Raw genomic sequence first — 16434 nt, forward strand, 5'->3', positions numbered from 1 at the left:
CATCACAACTGTTTACATCGGGTTCGTTTGACCAGTTGCCAGCAGGATCATGCGCATGCGCAGTTGACTCGTGTATGTGCAGTACCTTCTCCTGCTTCCTGCTACTTGAAGTGTGGCTGTTGGCTGTATCAGCAATAGCAGCAAGCAACTAGACACAAACAAGAAAAATTTTTCTCGCACGCCCAAGGTGCTAGATTCGCGCATGCTGCTTCTCTTCGTTTACAGCTCCCATGTCCAATGAAAACAAAGCGGATTTCTGTGTCCAGGATATATCAAATTAATTAAAATACATTCACATAATTACGGAGGGCAAAAATATATTATTAGTTTGTTTTCTGATTTTATTTTATTTCCAAGTTATTAGCAATCAAGCATTAAAAGTCTTGCAGAGCAATGAAGTTATTTTTGCAAGTTTGTTAAAGAAATTTAGCTTTATTAACCTTTCTGCTGAGGCAATCATTTTATTTAAAACAAAGTGTTTCATTCCACAGTATTGGCTAGTTCCAAGTGTTTGCTGAATTTGAAGTGCATGTTTTCATCTTCTGCCATGTATGACACTATGCCATAATAAAGAACCAAAAATGAGATCAGACAGTACTGGCACTCCAAGAAAATTTACATCCAAAAACCTCTGAAATGCTCAATATCAGATGGGACCTACTTCATTGTGAATCTGGAAAAAACCAATGTGCACCTCAAGCTGAATTATGCATTTTAGTATGGTGCATTTTAATATGGCTTACAAAATTCTGTTGCTCTTGGAGTATCCTCTGATCTCCTGTTTCTTTTATGGCGTAATGTAAGCTCTCTTAGTGCTTTATACATCAACATGCTGGCTTCCTACACCATTACAGCTGCGCACGCGCGATAGTGCCTGTTTTCTGGCGCTCTCTAGCAACTGCTAAACCAAATCTGTTTCTAACAGTCTCCAGATAGTATTGGGAATGGTGGTTCAAAAAGCGTTACTTTAAAAGTAAATTTCTTTTTATGCAAGATGAATTATGTTACGTGTGAGAAAGTGGGATGAATTTCTTAAATCACAGAGCGTTTAAAACTGAACACTTACAAGAATTTCGAGCCCAGAAGATCAGACATTTATGTCATTATTTTAAATTTACTGGCAGATTTGTGTGATGTATCTTAAAGTATAACTAACACAAAAAAAGATCAATATTACATGTGAAAGCTTCGCTTCTCTTGTAGCATGCTTGAGACCAGTATTATATGTGAAAGCTTAGCTTTTCTTGCAGCTATACTATGCATATTAATATAAACTGTTTACTTTTCCTCTTTGTGTGTTCACGCTACGTAACAGTAATCTTGGTATTGGCCAACTATAACACATGTCCTGTGCTCTGAATATAGGCTGTCATCAGCTGGTGAGATCATGTGGCATATGACTGGCTTACAAAAGGACATCGCAATCTTGATTTCAACGCTCTGGAAACTAACATGCTGTTTTTGGTGCAATTCGAATTTGTACTTTCATAATAGGAAAATATGCAGCGTAAATGTTGCTGCACATCAAAGGTCTTTCCAAAACTTCTCTCCATCTTTTTTTTCCTGGGAAGTTCTATGCCAGTGTATAAAATGTTAACCATTCAAAGAATTGATAAGTTTTACAGTTCCCAGGGAAAAATCTACAGAAAACCTACTGTCACTTAGCACAGATAAAATGTATTTTCACTTGGGAAAAAGCATATTTTTTAAATGGGATATCTAGGAATAATCCGGGATTTTTTTTCCCTTGTCCACGTTTACTCCCTGATTAAGCAATTTTGCCAAAAATGAATGAGATCCTGCATGCTGTGCATGTAAAAACCTGAACCAGCTGAGGCTAGCCACCACTGTCTTACATATTTGACCCCAGCATCTGAGTCTGGCAAATGTTGGCTATACAGCCCATCTTTCATAGGGCCAAAAAGATGAAGTCTGAAGCTGCTAAATCAGGACAGGGGACAGGATAGGAACCAGCAAAGTTCGGGAATGAGTTCCATAGTCACAAAATGGTTAAGGATCCTGACATTATTATGCTCCAAGCAGAAGTTCATCATTTTCTGTGGCTTGATTCTGGAAATTCAGGCAATTCAGGCTTTCAGCCTAGTCAGTGTCGTACTGTTCGGATTTGGCAGTCACTTTAGCTTCCATGACTTCCAAAAGAGCCATACCCTACCTATCCCAGATGACTGCAGATCATTTTGCCTACTAATGGTTGTGCTTTAACTTCTTCATTGTTGGAAAATTCACATATCACCACTTCATGGACAGTCTTTTGGATTCTGGCTTGGAGCAGTAACTCCATGTCTCACCATGAATGATGTTGGCATTCAGAAAGTTTTCACCTTTTCCCTTGTATTCCAGCAGGTCCCAACATATTTCCTTCCCATACAAAAACAAAATTGCACTTTGCAATAACCAAAGCTGTGTAACATTATGTCTAAGGCATTACAACAGACTTTCAGCTATGCACACAATTCCTTCATTGTAATCTGCCAGTCATCACAGGTGAGTTGATTGAGGCACTGTTCAACTTTGAAGGACAACAGTTAATCTGAATGTGGCTTGTCATGCAGATCCATAAACACTACCTCACATTACTCACATCTAATGTATCATCTCTGAACACTTTTAACAAGTGTTGATGGATCTCAGTTGGCACATTTTTTCCAGGGAAGAGGAGTCCAATGATCCAATGACACACATTTGCTTTAAGTGCACCACAGTTTTGAACATCATTCTGGAAGTGACACTAAGAGGATGTTAACAAGAAGGTTAGAAGATTAGTAAGCACCAACATAATCTGACACACACACTTGAAGTCAACACAAAAAAATGAGGCATTAGTTTCAGATTCATCCTTGTATCATGATTAATAGTAAAAATTGACATGGGTGAAAATACTCAATAATAGAAGAAAAACATTTCAGCAATCATGTGTCTGCAAATGAACGATTTGCAAGATAATTGCATATTTGTGGTTACAAGCCACCATTGATTCCAGTACGAAACATGGTCTTAGTTAGTACAAACATAAATGAAATATATACTTTCTGATTAAATCCGTATCTACGGATCAAAATACACTCTTGTATCAGTTTTTGCTATTAATAATGATATACCATATATATTGCCAGACTTGAATCTCTAGTTTCTGAACATAAATGTTACTCACCCAACAGCATGTGAGGAACTGTTTTTCAGCATTTTCTCTCTTACAGTGTTTTATCTTTTTCCACTTTTATGTTAATCTATGGTATTCATTCCTTTCTGTCATTTGAATGCAGTTCTGTTTCTCATTTCAGTCAAGTACATCTCAGTTTTACTTTATTATTTTCTGCTTTACTTAATTTATTTATAATGTTTTATGGCACATCCTAGCCAAAGACACTTAGTTATTACATTCTTCCTAAAATCTGAGTGAATTTCACCCGTCTCGGATATCTTGCATACCATGTGGAATAAATTTGTCACACCTGGCTCTCCCATGGTTTTCAGTTATTCTGAAAAGTCATCTACTCTACTCTACTTGTTTCTGCCTAGGTTCTTCAGTGCTCTGTCAAATTCTTCTTCGCTATATCATATCTCCCATCTCTACTTCACTTACTTACTCTTCTCTGTCATAAAATTTGTTTCCCTTATATAGATTGTCTATACATTCCTTCCCCATCTTTGAGCTTTGCATTCTTTGTTTAGTACTGTCTTGGCATCTGTGCTCTTGATATCTGTACAATTGCTCCTTTTTCTCAAAAGGACTCCATGATTTTCATGTGTCTTTCTCCTAGTTGGGTGTGCTTCTTGCATTTGGCCTCTAGCCATTTTGCATTTTGTCAGTCTCATTTTTTAGATACCTGTGTTCCCTAATGCCTGCTTCATTTGCTGCATTTTTGCATTTTCTCTGTTTGTCAGTGTAATTCAATTACTCAGAGAATCTCACTAGTCTTTGTATGTTTACCTACATGATCCTCTGCTGTCTTCACTTTTTTCCTCTCTTAAAGCTACCCAGTAGTCTTCTACTGTATTCATTTTCCCTGTGTCTGTCCATTATTGCACAATGCTCCTGAAACTCTCAACAAACTGGTTCCTTCGATTTGTCCTGTCACCTTAAAGAGAAAAATTTTTTGAGTTGAATGTACAAGTTTATTGGCAGATCATCGATATATACATACCAAGAAAAAACAATGGATTAAGAAAGGAATGGTATGGCGCCCCCTCCTCCCTCTTATACATTACGTGACCCCAGTCATACAAATCTCTTCCCTGTTTGTTGACAATGGAACAATAGAAGAAAGATACGAGTTTACTGTCTCATTTACATTGATGTCATTGAAGACAGAGAACAAGCTTGGGTTACAGAAGGATGGGGAAGGAAATCTGCCATGTCCTTTTCAAATGAACGATTGTGGGATTTGCCTAAAGTGATTTAGGAAAATCATGGAAAACCTAAATCTAGATGCCAGACAAGGATTTGAACTGCTATCCTCCTGATTGAGAGTCCAGTGCACTATCCACTGCACTGCTTTGCTCGGTGTTGACAGTGAGGGACAACCTTCAGTTTCCTACTTTCCAGATGTAAAGTGAACCACTGTTTATATTTTTTGCTAATGCCGAAATGTTCCAGCTTATGCAAAGTATTTCGTGATCTGCACAATCAAATGCTTTTATTAAATCAAAGAAAGTACCTCCTGTCCTCAAACTATCGTTTCCTGTGGAAAGTTCATTCCTGAAACTAGATTGAAAGTTTGACAGCAAATTATGTGTACTGAAGTGTACCACTACTCTCATACATCATTTCCTCAAAAATTTTTGAAAAGACTGGTAGCAAAGAAATTGACCAGCAATTGTTTTTTTCCTCCTTTTTATGATGTGGTTTTATGGACAAGTATTTCAGGAAACTAACCACCCCTGAAAGACACATTGTACCAGTGACATGGATACAGAACTAACATGTCGTGCCTGATCTTCAAAATCCTATTTGAAATTTCATCATACCCATGAAAATCTTTACTCTTTACTGATATAATAAGTGATTCCATTTCACCTTTGCTTGTTTCCTGTAGCTGCATGTGACATCAGATCACCAGCTTTCAAGAATTCTGCATATTTATCTGTACCAGTGAAATTTTGATATAGTTTGCTGTATATTGTTGGGTAGTGGGTATTAAATATATTGCACAACTCTGGTGGGACACTTAACAGTTTCATTCTCACACAAAAGTAGTGTAATGTGTTGAGCCCCCATATTCTGCCCTGGTACCTCTTTCACGGTTGACCAAAAAGTTTTGATTTTGTCCAGAAATGTTTCTAATATCTCGGTGTAATGTATTTTTTAACCTGTCTGATTACATTCATCGGCACTATGCAAAATTGTCTGTAGTGAAATTCTGCAAGTTGGACTAGGTCTGTCTCTCATATTATGATACAGCTCCTATTTCCTGTTACATGATATTTGAATGCCTTTAGATACCAAATTCAGTTGCTTATCACTACTGCACCAGCCTGCACTTTTTTAATGGTGACAAGGTGTCAAAGTAAGTGAGAAATGTTTGAAGAAATGTGTTGGATTTGTTATTAAAGTTGTCTGTATTGAAGACTTCTTCCCAAGTTAGCCCTTCAAGACATGCTTTTTGCAAGTGGACTCGTATCTCTAAATCTTTTGTTTACTACTTTGGGTTACGACTTTGCCTTGGAAGCTCTTTCCTTGATCTTCAGTTGGCAAGTACAGTGTCTGTACTAGTTGTAAGATTCAAGCAAATCGATTAACATTATTTTCCCTGGAACATTAATCAGATAGTTTACACTGAAATCCCCCTACAAAATTAATTTCTTTCTTAAGGACCATACCTAGTACATCATATCTGGAGAGGAAAACAGTTCAGTTTGAACTGGGAGACGTATAGAGGCCTATAATGAAAGATTTTCCCCTTGAAATCCCAAACTCTCCTGCGCAACTTTCAAATATTTAAACTTTAAAACATTTTGAAATGTCATCTCTCTTGAATGAAACATACAAATGACCAATCCTCCCTCCTTCAGCCAACTCTTCACCTAGGAATTAGATAAGATGCACCCCACCGAAGGAAGCCTCACTTTTCTCCAGTATGTAAATAGTGCTTCAAGAAATAAGTTATGTCAGCATGAAGACATGTTAACAACTCATCTCCATTACCTCTAATTCTCCTAATATCTGGATGAAATGAGATTCTGACCTGCATACCGCATATATATTGAAATAAGTTCCTGCGTTAAGATAATCTTCCTCAATCAGGGATACCAGTTACTATTGTGTCACTTCACTATTCTTCAGCAATGATCTCTTCCCAATCTGGTCGTAGGCCATTTCTAGTGTAGCCAAGACCTTGTGATGCCCACAACTGGCACCGCAGAAATGTGTGCCTTCTCAGTAGTCATGAGTACTGTCTCAGGTCCTATGTTAACTTGACTCACAACACTGTCAAGGTGGTGTTGACTGTAACTCTGGGAGAACTGTGCAGAGTGAATACCAGTGGTCAGAGTTTGAGTAGCAATCCTGTCCAAGTCATTGCCTATTTCAGGAGCCCAGTCCCCAAGAAAAGTATGAAGTTGTCTGTTACCTTATTGAGCCCAGCAGTTGGTTTAGAAATGCTGGTGATTTGGTACTCCTTACCTGATACCTCTTTCAACTGTAGGCCTACATTGTGTGCATGACTGCTACCTTGCAGCAGAATCCTCCTCCTCTTAATGTTCGTAACTTTGACTTCATATCAACATTGGGTGTCCACTGCATCTCACCTGCTCCTACAAATGCTGGATGTTTTTCTCCATATGATTCTGACAGCTGACTAAACCTATTTTTAAGATTCAAAATAAAACCGTTGGAGACATTCTCTTTCTAATGGTGTTACTGCCAACTGCAAATTCCCACTTCTCCACTCTGTCACTCCGTAGCCACTCTAGTCCTTGTCTAGCTTCCTCTAAAGCTCCCTGAGGGGAACATAGTCTTACTTCCTGCTCCACTATTGGTGGATTCCTACTACATGTCCTGAAGCTCCAACAGAGGGCCTCACTAGGGTTGTAACATGCCGGGCTGTATTAGTGCCACTTAAAGTTTACGTCACAACCGGATGTGTTGAAACATTTCCTCACCCAGTAGATAGTGCGCAGTGTTCCCGACCTACCTTGCTTTGCTTATTCAATATTGTCTTCCCGGTAGCTGCGTCCATCTCACCTAAATCACACTGAAATTAAGAAGCCAGACCGTATTCATTGTTGAACATTTATGACAACCACAGTGCGATTTATTTGTTATCACTCACACACGCAATATTCATGTGACCAGGCCTCTTACACTTAATCGCCACATTAGGTAGGTCAAAAACTTCCACCCTTTAACAATGTTCACAATTACACTTTTTTGGTACCGACCGGAAAAATTAACCAACTTGCCACACTTTTGCTCCATGAGAATCTGACCGAGAACTAACTGAGAACTGCACCAGCTCGGACCTTATATAGACGAGTGCTTGAATATTTGACTATTTCTGTTAATATATTATAGTTTATAATTTCCCAGGGTTAAAATGATCCTTTCTAATTGGTTTTGAAGTTAACTATTGGGTTTTATTACTTGAATAACATGAGTGAGCTGTATCAATTTAAATACGTGGAACTAACTTATGCATCTGCAGTGGGAATTCCCGACTTATAACAATGGCAGCCCTCTTGAACAATAATTTTTACTTATTCAAATTTACTTAATTCTTAATTAATGCACTTACAAAGTTGAGACTGGAGTCATTTTACGTAGAAAAATAAAGGTAGCAAAAGTATCAAAACAGGTCTCGGAATTATTTAGTAGTTTGGTCACAATTGGCACTGAAAGTCATACAGGCTACAGATTTCAAGTCTTAATATCTATTTAACTAATAGACTTTAGGTTAATTTAAACACTTTGCTGTAATCGGTAAAATTTAGGCTTTCTTTTGGATGCAGTCTTATAGCTGAATTAGATCTATTAATATGTATTGCACAATATACGTCATTGTTCATAACTTTTAATATGATGCATTTCCAATAAAACTAATTAGCTCATTACTTTCAGAATAGACATTAGAATGTAATGAAATAATAGATTTAATAGGGGAATTTTATTTAAACTATTTCTGAATTCTGTACTATGAGGCTGAAGGCCACAGAATCTGTAGTCGGAATCTGAGTAGAGCTCATTGCTTAACTAAGTTACTGAAGGAGTGTAAAACCAAAACAGGATAGCAGTGGGCAACCCTGCTTTGTTACGGGGTCCCCACCACATTTGTGACTGTGAAATCACTTGCTTCACGACTCAGAATGTACCCAGTAACTCATTAACCTGTGACACTTCATACATTTCTCACTCATGGTCAAATTTTACAGTATCTTTAAGCAATGCCAATGAAGTACCAGGAAAGCTCACAAACAAAAAAGCCACACTATGAACTACCAATATTTTATCTATGGTTCTTACTCTCTTCAGCCTCCTCTAGTATCCTGAAGTTTATTCTGTGATGTGTTGACACATGCCGTATCATCCTGTCCCTTCTTCTTGCCGGTTTTCATGTGTTCCTTTTTTTGCCAATTCTGCTGAGATATGAAGTAGTCCAAAAATCTGGAACTGTACAATGGCTCTTAGCATAAAAGAGGCAACCTTACATCAGGTAGGAGTAAATAAAAGAAAACTTGATATATTTAAGATACTATTTGACAACATGTTCCTGGGGAATATTGTACCCAAGATACACACAACAAATATGAACCAGTCCAAATAGTATATGAAGAGTTGTAATGAAGTTAAAAGATATTTTGCATTGTCCATAATAATGGAACAGATTTAAAAATTTTTAAAAAACCAAGAGTGCAACTGAATTGAGCAAAATAAGACCAGGTATTTGAATAAAATTTTTAGAGAAGTGTGTACAATGAAACAGGACATTAATATTGATCAATAATTCATGAAATTTAAGTGACGCACGTTTTACAAACAATTCAATCCATCAAAAAGGGCCTGATACGGTATTAAAATCTTAAAAATTATGAGTGTCTGATTCAGGTTATGTGACTTCAAAATGTAAAGGCTGTGATAAGATAAAGTATGATGATAGTGCCTCCGAAAGTGTTGTCAAAGAGCTATCACAGTCGATGTTACTCAGAGGGCAGACTTACCACCTAAATAATTGGTACTCTTCTCTAAAACCAATTATGGCACTATTGCATAATTCTAAAACTTGACACAGCATGTGTGAATAGAAAGGATATGCCAAAAGATTTCTGTAAAGTAAAATTAAAGAGGGGGAACACAGAATGAGGAGGTGCAATTGAATACTCGCAGTAAAATTGAAAGAGAAGTGAGATGTTCATATTATGATGACAAAACATGAAATGGTAGAAATGAATACACAAGGATCTACTCACACTTAGAAACCATTGTGCTATTGAGTAGAACAAGGGAATGATTGGAGATGATAGGCAAGACCAAATACTAGCATACTGCCCAATCGAGAGAAAATACATGAAAGGCTATCAAAAAATTTTCTTTTATCTGTTTAATATTGGACTTTTGAATTCATACATTTTGTGCAAATAAATAAATAATGGGGAAAAAACATAATTACACTGATTATAGGATTGCAATAGCCGAATTATTACTGAATAATGTACCAAACTGGATTATAATGAATGAGTATCATACTGAGATTTACCAGAGAAAATGCACGTGAAACATTGGGATCATTTTCCTAAGCGTATTGACTCAGCACCATCAAAATAAAGGCCATCAACACTGTAAAATTTGCAAAAAAATAAAAAATAAAAAAGTGTAGTGAAACATGGTTCATGGTGTGGGTTCCTTTTGTCATGTCCTAGTTCATGAACCACGGGCAATGTATGAGTGGCCAAGTAAGTGGTCCTGACAGTTGGGATACCAGTTACTTTGAAATAAGGCTGGGCATTTCGGACATATTCTGAGTCGTGGTCACCTTTGTGCTCAGACGGCAAAGACTACCAAATCCACCGGTTAGTCCCTCAACCGTTAGGGGTAAAACTCAATGGGACCCGGGGCAAGTACCTGCTTCCCTGGTACTTTAAATATGATGCTGGCAACAATCAGAGCAAAATGCCTCGGACCTTTGGAGGTGGCGGAGTCTCACCTCTAATTGACAGACCAGGGACTGCTAAGATATGACTCGGGAAACGAATGGTAATGAGATGGGGAGCTATTAATATCAATGGGGGCTACTCTGGGAAGAAGGTAGAGCTGGCACAGGCTGCAAGTAAGATGGGGTTGGACGTTTTAGCTGTTAGTGACATTCGGGTAAGGGGTGAGACAGGAGAGGAAGTGGGAGAATACAAGGTCTACCTGTCAGGAGTCAAAGCAGGAATAGCACAATGGGGTGTAGGGCTTTACATCAGGAACAAAATGGAACCCAGCGTAGTTGCAATAAGGTATGTAAACGGACGACTGATGTGGATAGATTTGACAGTGTCTAGCAAGAAAATTAGGATTGTGTCAGTATATTCGCATTGTGAAGGGACAGATCAAGATAAGATGGATAGTTTTTATGACACACTCAGTGATGTAGTTGTTAGAGTAAAGGACAAGGACAGTGTTCAGCTCATGGGTGATTTTAATGCCAGGATTGGAAGTCGAACAGAAGGGTTTGAAAAGGTTATGTGTAAATTTGGAGAGGATATGGAGCCAACAGGAACGGGAAATCTTGGATTTCTGTGTCAGTATGGGCTTAGTAATTACAAACTCCTTTCTTAAACATAAGAACATTCACTGGTATACTTGGGAAGGCAGGGGAACCAGATCTGTCATTGACTATATAATAACAGATCAGGCTGTGAGGGACACACATGTATTCAGGGGATTCTTTGATGACACTGATCACTATTTACTCTGCAGTGAAATTGGTATTGTGAGGCCGAAAGTGCAGGAGGTCATGTCCATATGTAGGAGGATAAGAGTGGAAAAACTTCAGGATAAGGAAATCAGGCACAAGTACATAACAGTGATCTCAGAAAGGTACCAGTTAGTTGAATGTAGTCAATTACAGTCATTGGAAAAGGAATGGACAAGGTACAGGGACACAGTACTGGAAGTGGCTAAAGAATGTCTTGGAACAATAGTGTGTAAAGGTTGGAGGAAGCAAACAGCTTGGTGGAATGACACAGTCAAGGCAACCTGTAAAAGGAAAAAGAAGGCGTATCAAAAACAGCTACATACTAGAACTCAGGTAGACAGAGAAAGTTATGTTGAAGAAAGAAACAAAGCCAAACAGATAATTGCAGCATCCAAGAAGAAATCTTGGGAAGACTTTGGAAACAGGTTGGAGACTTTGGGTCAAGCTGCTGGAAAACCATTCTGGAGTGTAAGTAGCAGTCTTCGAAAGGGAGGTCAGAAGGATAGACAAGAATTTTGGACAGGTCAGGAAAACTGCTGGTGAATCCTGCTGATGCCATGGGCAGATGGAGGGAATATTTTGAAGAGTTGCTCAATGTAGGTGGAAATAGGATTACATTTGAGGAAGTGGAGGAAATGGTCAATAGATTGCAGTGCATAAAAGCAGCTGGGGTGGATGAAATTAAGTCGGAACTCATCAAATACAGTGGAATGTCAGGTCTTAAATGGCTACACAGGATAACTGAAATGGCGTGGGAGTTGGGACAGGTTCCATCAGACTGGACGAAAGCAGTAATCACACCAATCTTTAAACATGGAAACAGAAAAGATTGTAACAACTACAGAGGTATCTCTTTAATCAGCATTTTGGGTAAAATCAGCATTTTGTTGAAAGGAAAGTGTGAGTATTAGTTGAGGACAAATTGGATGAAAATCAATGTGGGTTTAGGCCTCTTAGAGGTTGTCAGGACCAGGTCTTTAGCTTATGGCAAATAATGGAGAAGTGTTAAGAGTGGAACAGGGAATTGTATCTATGCTTTATAGATCTAGAAAAGGCATATGACCGGGTTCCTTGAGGAAGTTATTGTCTGTTCTATGAGATTATGGAATAGGAGGCAAACTTTTGCAAGCAATTAAAGGTCTTTACATAGATAGTCAGGCAGCAGTTAGAGTTGACAGTAAATTGAGTTCATGGTTCAGAGTAGTTTCAGGGGTAAGACAAGGCTGCAACCTGTCTCCACTGTTGTTCCTGTTATTTATGGATCATATGTTGAAAACAATAGACTGGCTGGGTGAGATCAAGATATGTGAACACAAAATAAGCAGTCGCATATCGGATGACTTAGTTGTGATGGCAGATTCATTGAAAGGTTGCAAAGTAATATTTCAGTGCTAGATCAGAAATGTAAGAACTATGGTATGAAGATTAGCATCTCCAAAATGAAAGTAATGTCAGTGGCAAAGAGATATAAACGGATTGAGTGCCAAATAGGAGGAACAAAGTTAGAACAGGTGGATGGTTTCAAGTACTTAGGATGCATATTCTCACAGGATGGCAACATAGTGAAAGAACTGGAAGCGAGGTGTAGCAAAGCTAATGCAGTGAGTGCTCAGCTACGATTTACTCTCTTCTGCAAGAAGGAAGTCAGTACCAAGACTAAGTTATCTGTGCACCGTTCAATCTTTTGACCAACTTTGTTGTGTGGGAGCAAAAGCTGGGTGGATTAAGGTTACCTTATCAGTAAGGTTAATAGCTAGGGTGATTGCAGGTGCTAGTAGATGGGAACAATGGCAGGTGGGTGTCCACAATGAGGAAATCAAAGAAAAACTGGGAATGAACTCTTATAGCTGTAGCAGTCATGGCGAACAGGCTTAGATGGTGGGGTCATGTTACATGCATGGGAGAAGCAAGGTTACCCTAGAGACTCATGGGTTCAGTAGTAGAGGGTAGGAGGAGTCGGGGTAGACCAAGGAGAAGGTACCTGAATTTGGTTAAGAATGATTTTGAAGTAATAGGCTTAACATCAGAAGAGGCACCAATGTTAGCACTGAATAGGGGATCATGGAGGAATTCTATAAGGGGTACTATGCTCCAGACTGAATACTGAAAGGCATAATCAGTCTTAAATGATGATGATAGTGAAACAACATGGAAGTGCAACGGATGTAAAGTTCTGTTATATGTACCCGTATGTTTCAATAGATATTACAGATTATTGATCTGTGTTGTTGCTTTTTGTAAAAGTGCTAATTATGTGAATTGTGAATGTATTCAGGAATTGGAAATAAATGCTATTGCTTAATACTGTATTGTATTGATTGTTAATAAATCTTTTGCCGTATTTCTAACATGACTATGAAATGATATTATAAGTACTTATCAGATATTTCACAAAATCAAACCAGTTGGATCTTGCATACATACTTACATTTCATAAGTTGGTACAACATCAGACTGATTTACTGAATCGTGGAATGGCTTGAAGGCCGGGTAATTATATTTACATTTCAGGCCCAGCCCATTGGAAGTTAAATCATAGGTTAAGTGGTTAAGACCTGTGTTTGATATCTGTAGGCTTCTCTTGGACTGGATTATCCTCTTTGCCTGTGCTAGTCTGCCTTTCATGTCCTCACACTTCATACATCGTGTTATTTTGTTTCCAGTGTAGCAGAATTCCTTAACTTAATCTACTTTGTGACCACATTTCTGCTACTTCTCACTTCTTTTATCTTTTACCAGTTTACTCTCTCTCAATCCATACTCTGCACTCAATTAGACTGTTCACTCCATTCAGCCAGTCCTGTAATTCTTCTTCACTTTCACTGAGGATAGCAATGTCATCAGTGAATCTTATCATTGATATCCTTTCACCCAGAATTTTAATCCCACCTTTCTTTTATTTTCATTGTTGCTTCTTTAATCTGTAGATTGAGCAGTGGGGGCAAAAGACTGCATCCCTATCTTACACCCTTTTTAATCCGAGCACTTTTTTCTTTGCCTTCCAATCTTGTTTCCTCTGGTTCTTGTACATATCACATTTAGCCCACCTTTCCCTGTAGCTATTTTCTCAGAATTTCAAACATCTTGCACCACTTCACATTTTTTGAAAGCTTTTTCTAGATCAACAAGTTGTAAGAGTGCATCTAGATTTTTTTCAGCCTTGCTTTCGTTATCAAGTGTGAAACCAAAATTTCCTCTCTGGTGACTTTCCCTGATCTATAATATACTCAGTTTTCTTTCCCACATTTTCTTTGTTATTCTTGTCAGCAACTTGGATGCATGAGATGTGAAGCTGATTGTGTGTTAATTTTCGTACCTATTTGCCCTTGCTGTCTTCAGTATTGTGCGATGACATTTTTCCGAAAGTCTGATGGTACATTGTGGAATGCAACACCCTAATTGTTTGAGCTTCATATAGAAGTGGACTGCACAAGTGTATTTGAGGTCGCTGTTACTTAATTTAACTGTTTGACAGTACTGTGTTGCTATGGTCTTAAGGCACTCCAGACTCCTTTCTTGAAGATGCCAGCAGGAAATCTCAAACACCAGTCACTGCTTGATAAATTCACATGCTGCTGCTTGTTTAACGCACATGTATTGCACCTCCGTTATATAATTCCATGTTAGATTTTAATACAGCATATGACTTAAAAGTTTACAATATATATTAGTTGTGTCATTTTCGCATTTTATGCTTTCTTGAGTTTCTCTTGACAAATGACGCCATTACAACAAATGACGCCATTACCACTGTCATGCAAGGTGAGGTTCTGTGATCCACAGCGAATATCCGAAGTGGGACTGCATTTTATTGAAATAACAGACCTCACCAGCAGGTGTTTTCATGTACAGGAACCCAGTGCCCATTGCCCATGCATTGCAAATACGCTGTGTCCACTTTCGCTCTCATGACAGGCAAAGGAAACAGAAAATTTCCTGCACAATGTGCAATCCAAAACAAACATCTGCTTTCTAAAATAACAAGATGCTTGCTCAGAGTCATGATGATACATCTTCGGTTAGAGAGACTTTCTCCAAAGTGATACATTATCCCTCAGTTGCCAGTATCATAGATTCCACAGACCAGCTTGAATAGTCATTTGCTTGCCATTTCACCCAATGATATTAGAAATCCCGATGGAGTGCGGTCTACCCTTCTGATTATTGGATCTCAAGTCTTTCAGAGATCTTTTAAATTCTTACTCTAATACTGGGTTCCCTGTGTCCTCCTTATCGACACCATCCTTTGTCAAGTCATCAGATGAGTCCTTCCCCTCATAGAACCCTTTAGTATACGCTTTCCACTTGTCCACTCTTTCTCCTGCATTTAACAGTGGAATTCCTATTGCACTCTTAATGTTACCACACTTGCTCTTAATTTCATCAGAGGTTGGATTCACTATTCTATAGGCTGAGTCAGTCTTTCTGATGGTCATATCGTTTTTGGTTTCATCACTTTTTCCTGCAGCCATTTCACTTTGGCTGTCCTGCACTTCCTATTTATTTCATTCCTAAGTGATTTATATTGCTGTATTCCTGTCTTTCCCTGGACAGTTTGCAACTTCCTCCTTTCATCAATCGGTTGAAATATTTCCTCTGTTACCCAAGGTTTCTTCAGAGTTATCTTCCTTGTATGTATGTCTGACTGTCCAACATCTGTAATTGCCCTTTTTAGAGGTTCCCACATCTCTTCAACTGAACTGCCTACTATGATACTCTTTATCACAGTATCCCCATCCTTATCAAACTTCAAGTATGTCGCACCATTCCTCAGTACTTCAGTATTCCACTTCCTTCCACACTAATTCTTCTGTACAATTCTGTTAAACCTCAGTCTACTCTTCATCATTACTAAATTGTGATGTGAGTCTATATCTGCTCCTGGCTATGTCTTACAATCCAGTGTTGGTTTTGAAATCTCTTCCTGAGTATGATGTAATGTAAGTGGCATCTTCCTCTATCTCCCAGCTTTCTCCAAGTGTACCACCACCTCTTGTGATTCTTGATCAGAGCATTTGTTATTACTAGCTGAAATTTATTGCAGAACTCAATTAGTCTTCCTCCTCTCTCATTCCTACAGCTTAGCCCGTATTCTCCCATAACCCTTTCTTCTGTTCCTTCCCCTACAATCACTTTCCGATCCCCCTTGATTACTAGATTTTCATCTCCCTTTACATACAGAATCACCTATTCAATATCCTCACATACTTTCTCTATCTCTTCATCTTGTGCTTGCTGTGTCAGCATGTTTACCTGAACCATCATTGTCAGTGTTGGTTTGCTGTCGAATCTGATGAGAAGAACCCTATCATTGAACTGTTTGCATTAGCTTACTGTCTGCCCTACTTTCCTACTTATGACAAATACTCCTGTTATGCCATTTTCTGCTGCTGTTATTACCTATATTCGTCTGACCAGAAATCCTTATTTTCTTTCCATGTCACTTTAGTGATTGCCTACTACATCTAGATTGAGCATGTGCATTTCCCTTTCCAGATTCTCTAGCTCTTCTACTGTGTCA

The 16434-nt window shown here is 38.4% G+C and overlaps 1 protein-coding gene across 5 annotated transcripts in view; it reads left to right on the forward strand.

The window, feature by feature from the left end:
• Nucleotides 1–16434, forward strand: part of LOC126458379 (ATP-dependent DNA/RNA helicase DHX36) — a 243218-nt gene that overhangs the window by 202522 nt on the left and 24262 nt on the right. The gene's annotated exons all lie outside the window — the stretch shown is intronic.

The sequence above is a fragment of the Schistocerca serialis genome, chromosome 2 (genome assembly GCF_023864345.2).
Source record: "Schistocerca serialis cubense isolate TAMUIC-IGC-003099 chromosome 2, iqSchSeri2.2, whole genome shotgun sequence".
In the NCBI taxonomy this organism is placed as follows: Eukaryota; Metazoa; Arthropoda; class Insecta; order Orthoptera; family Acrididae; genus Schistocerca; species Schistocerca serialis.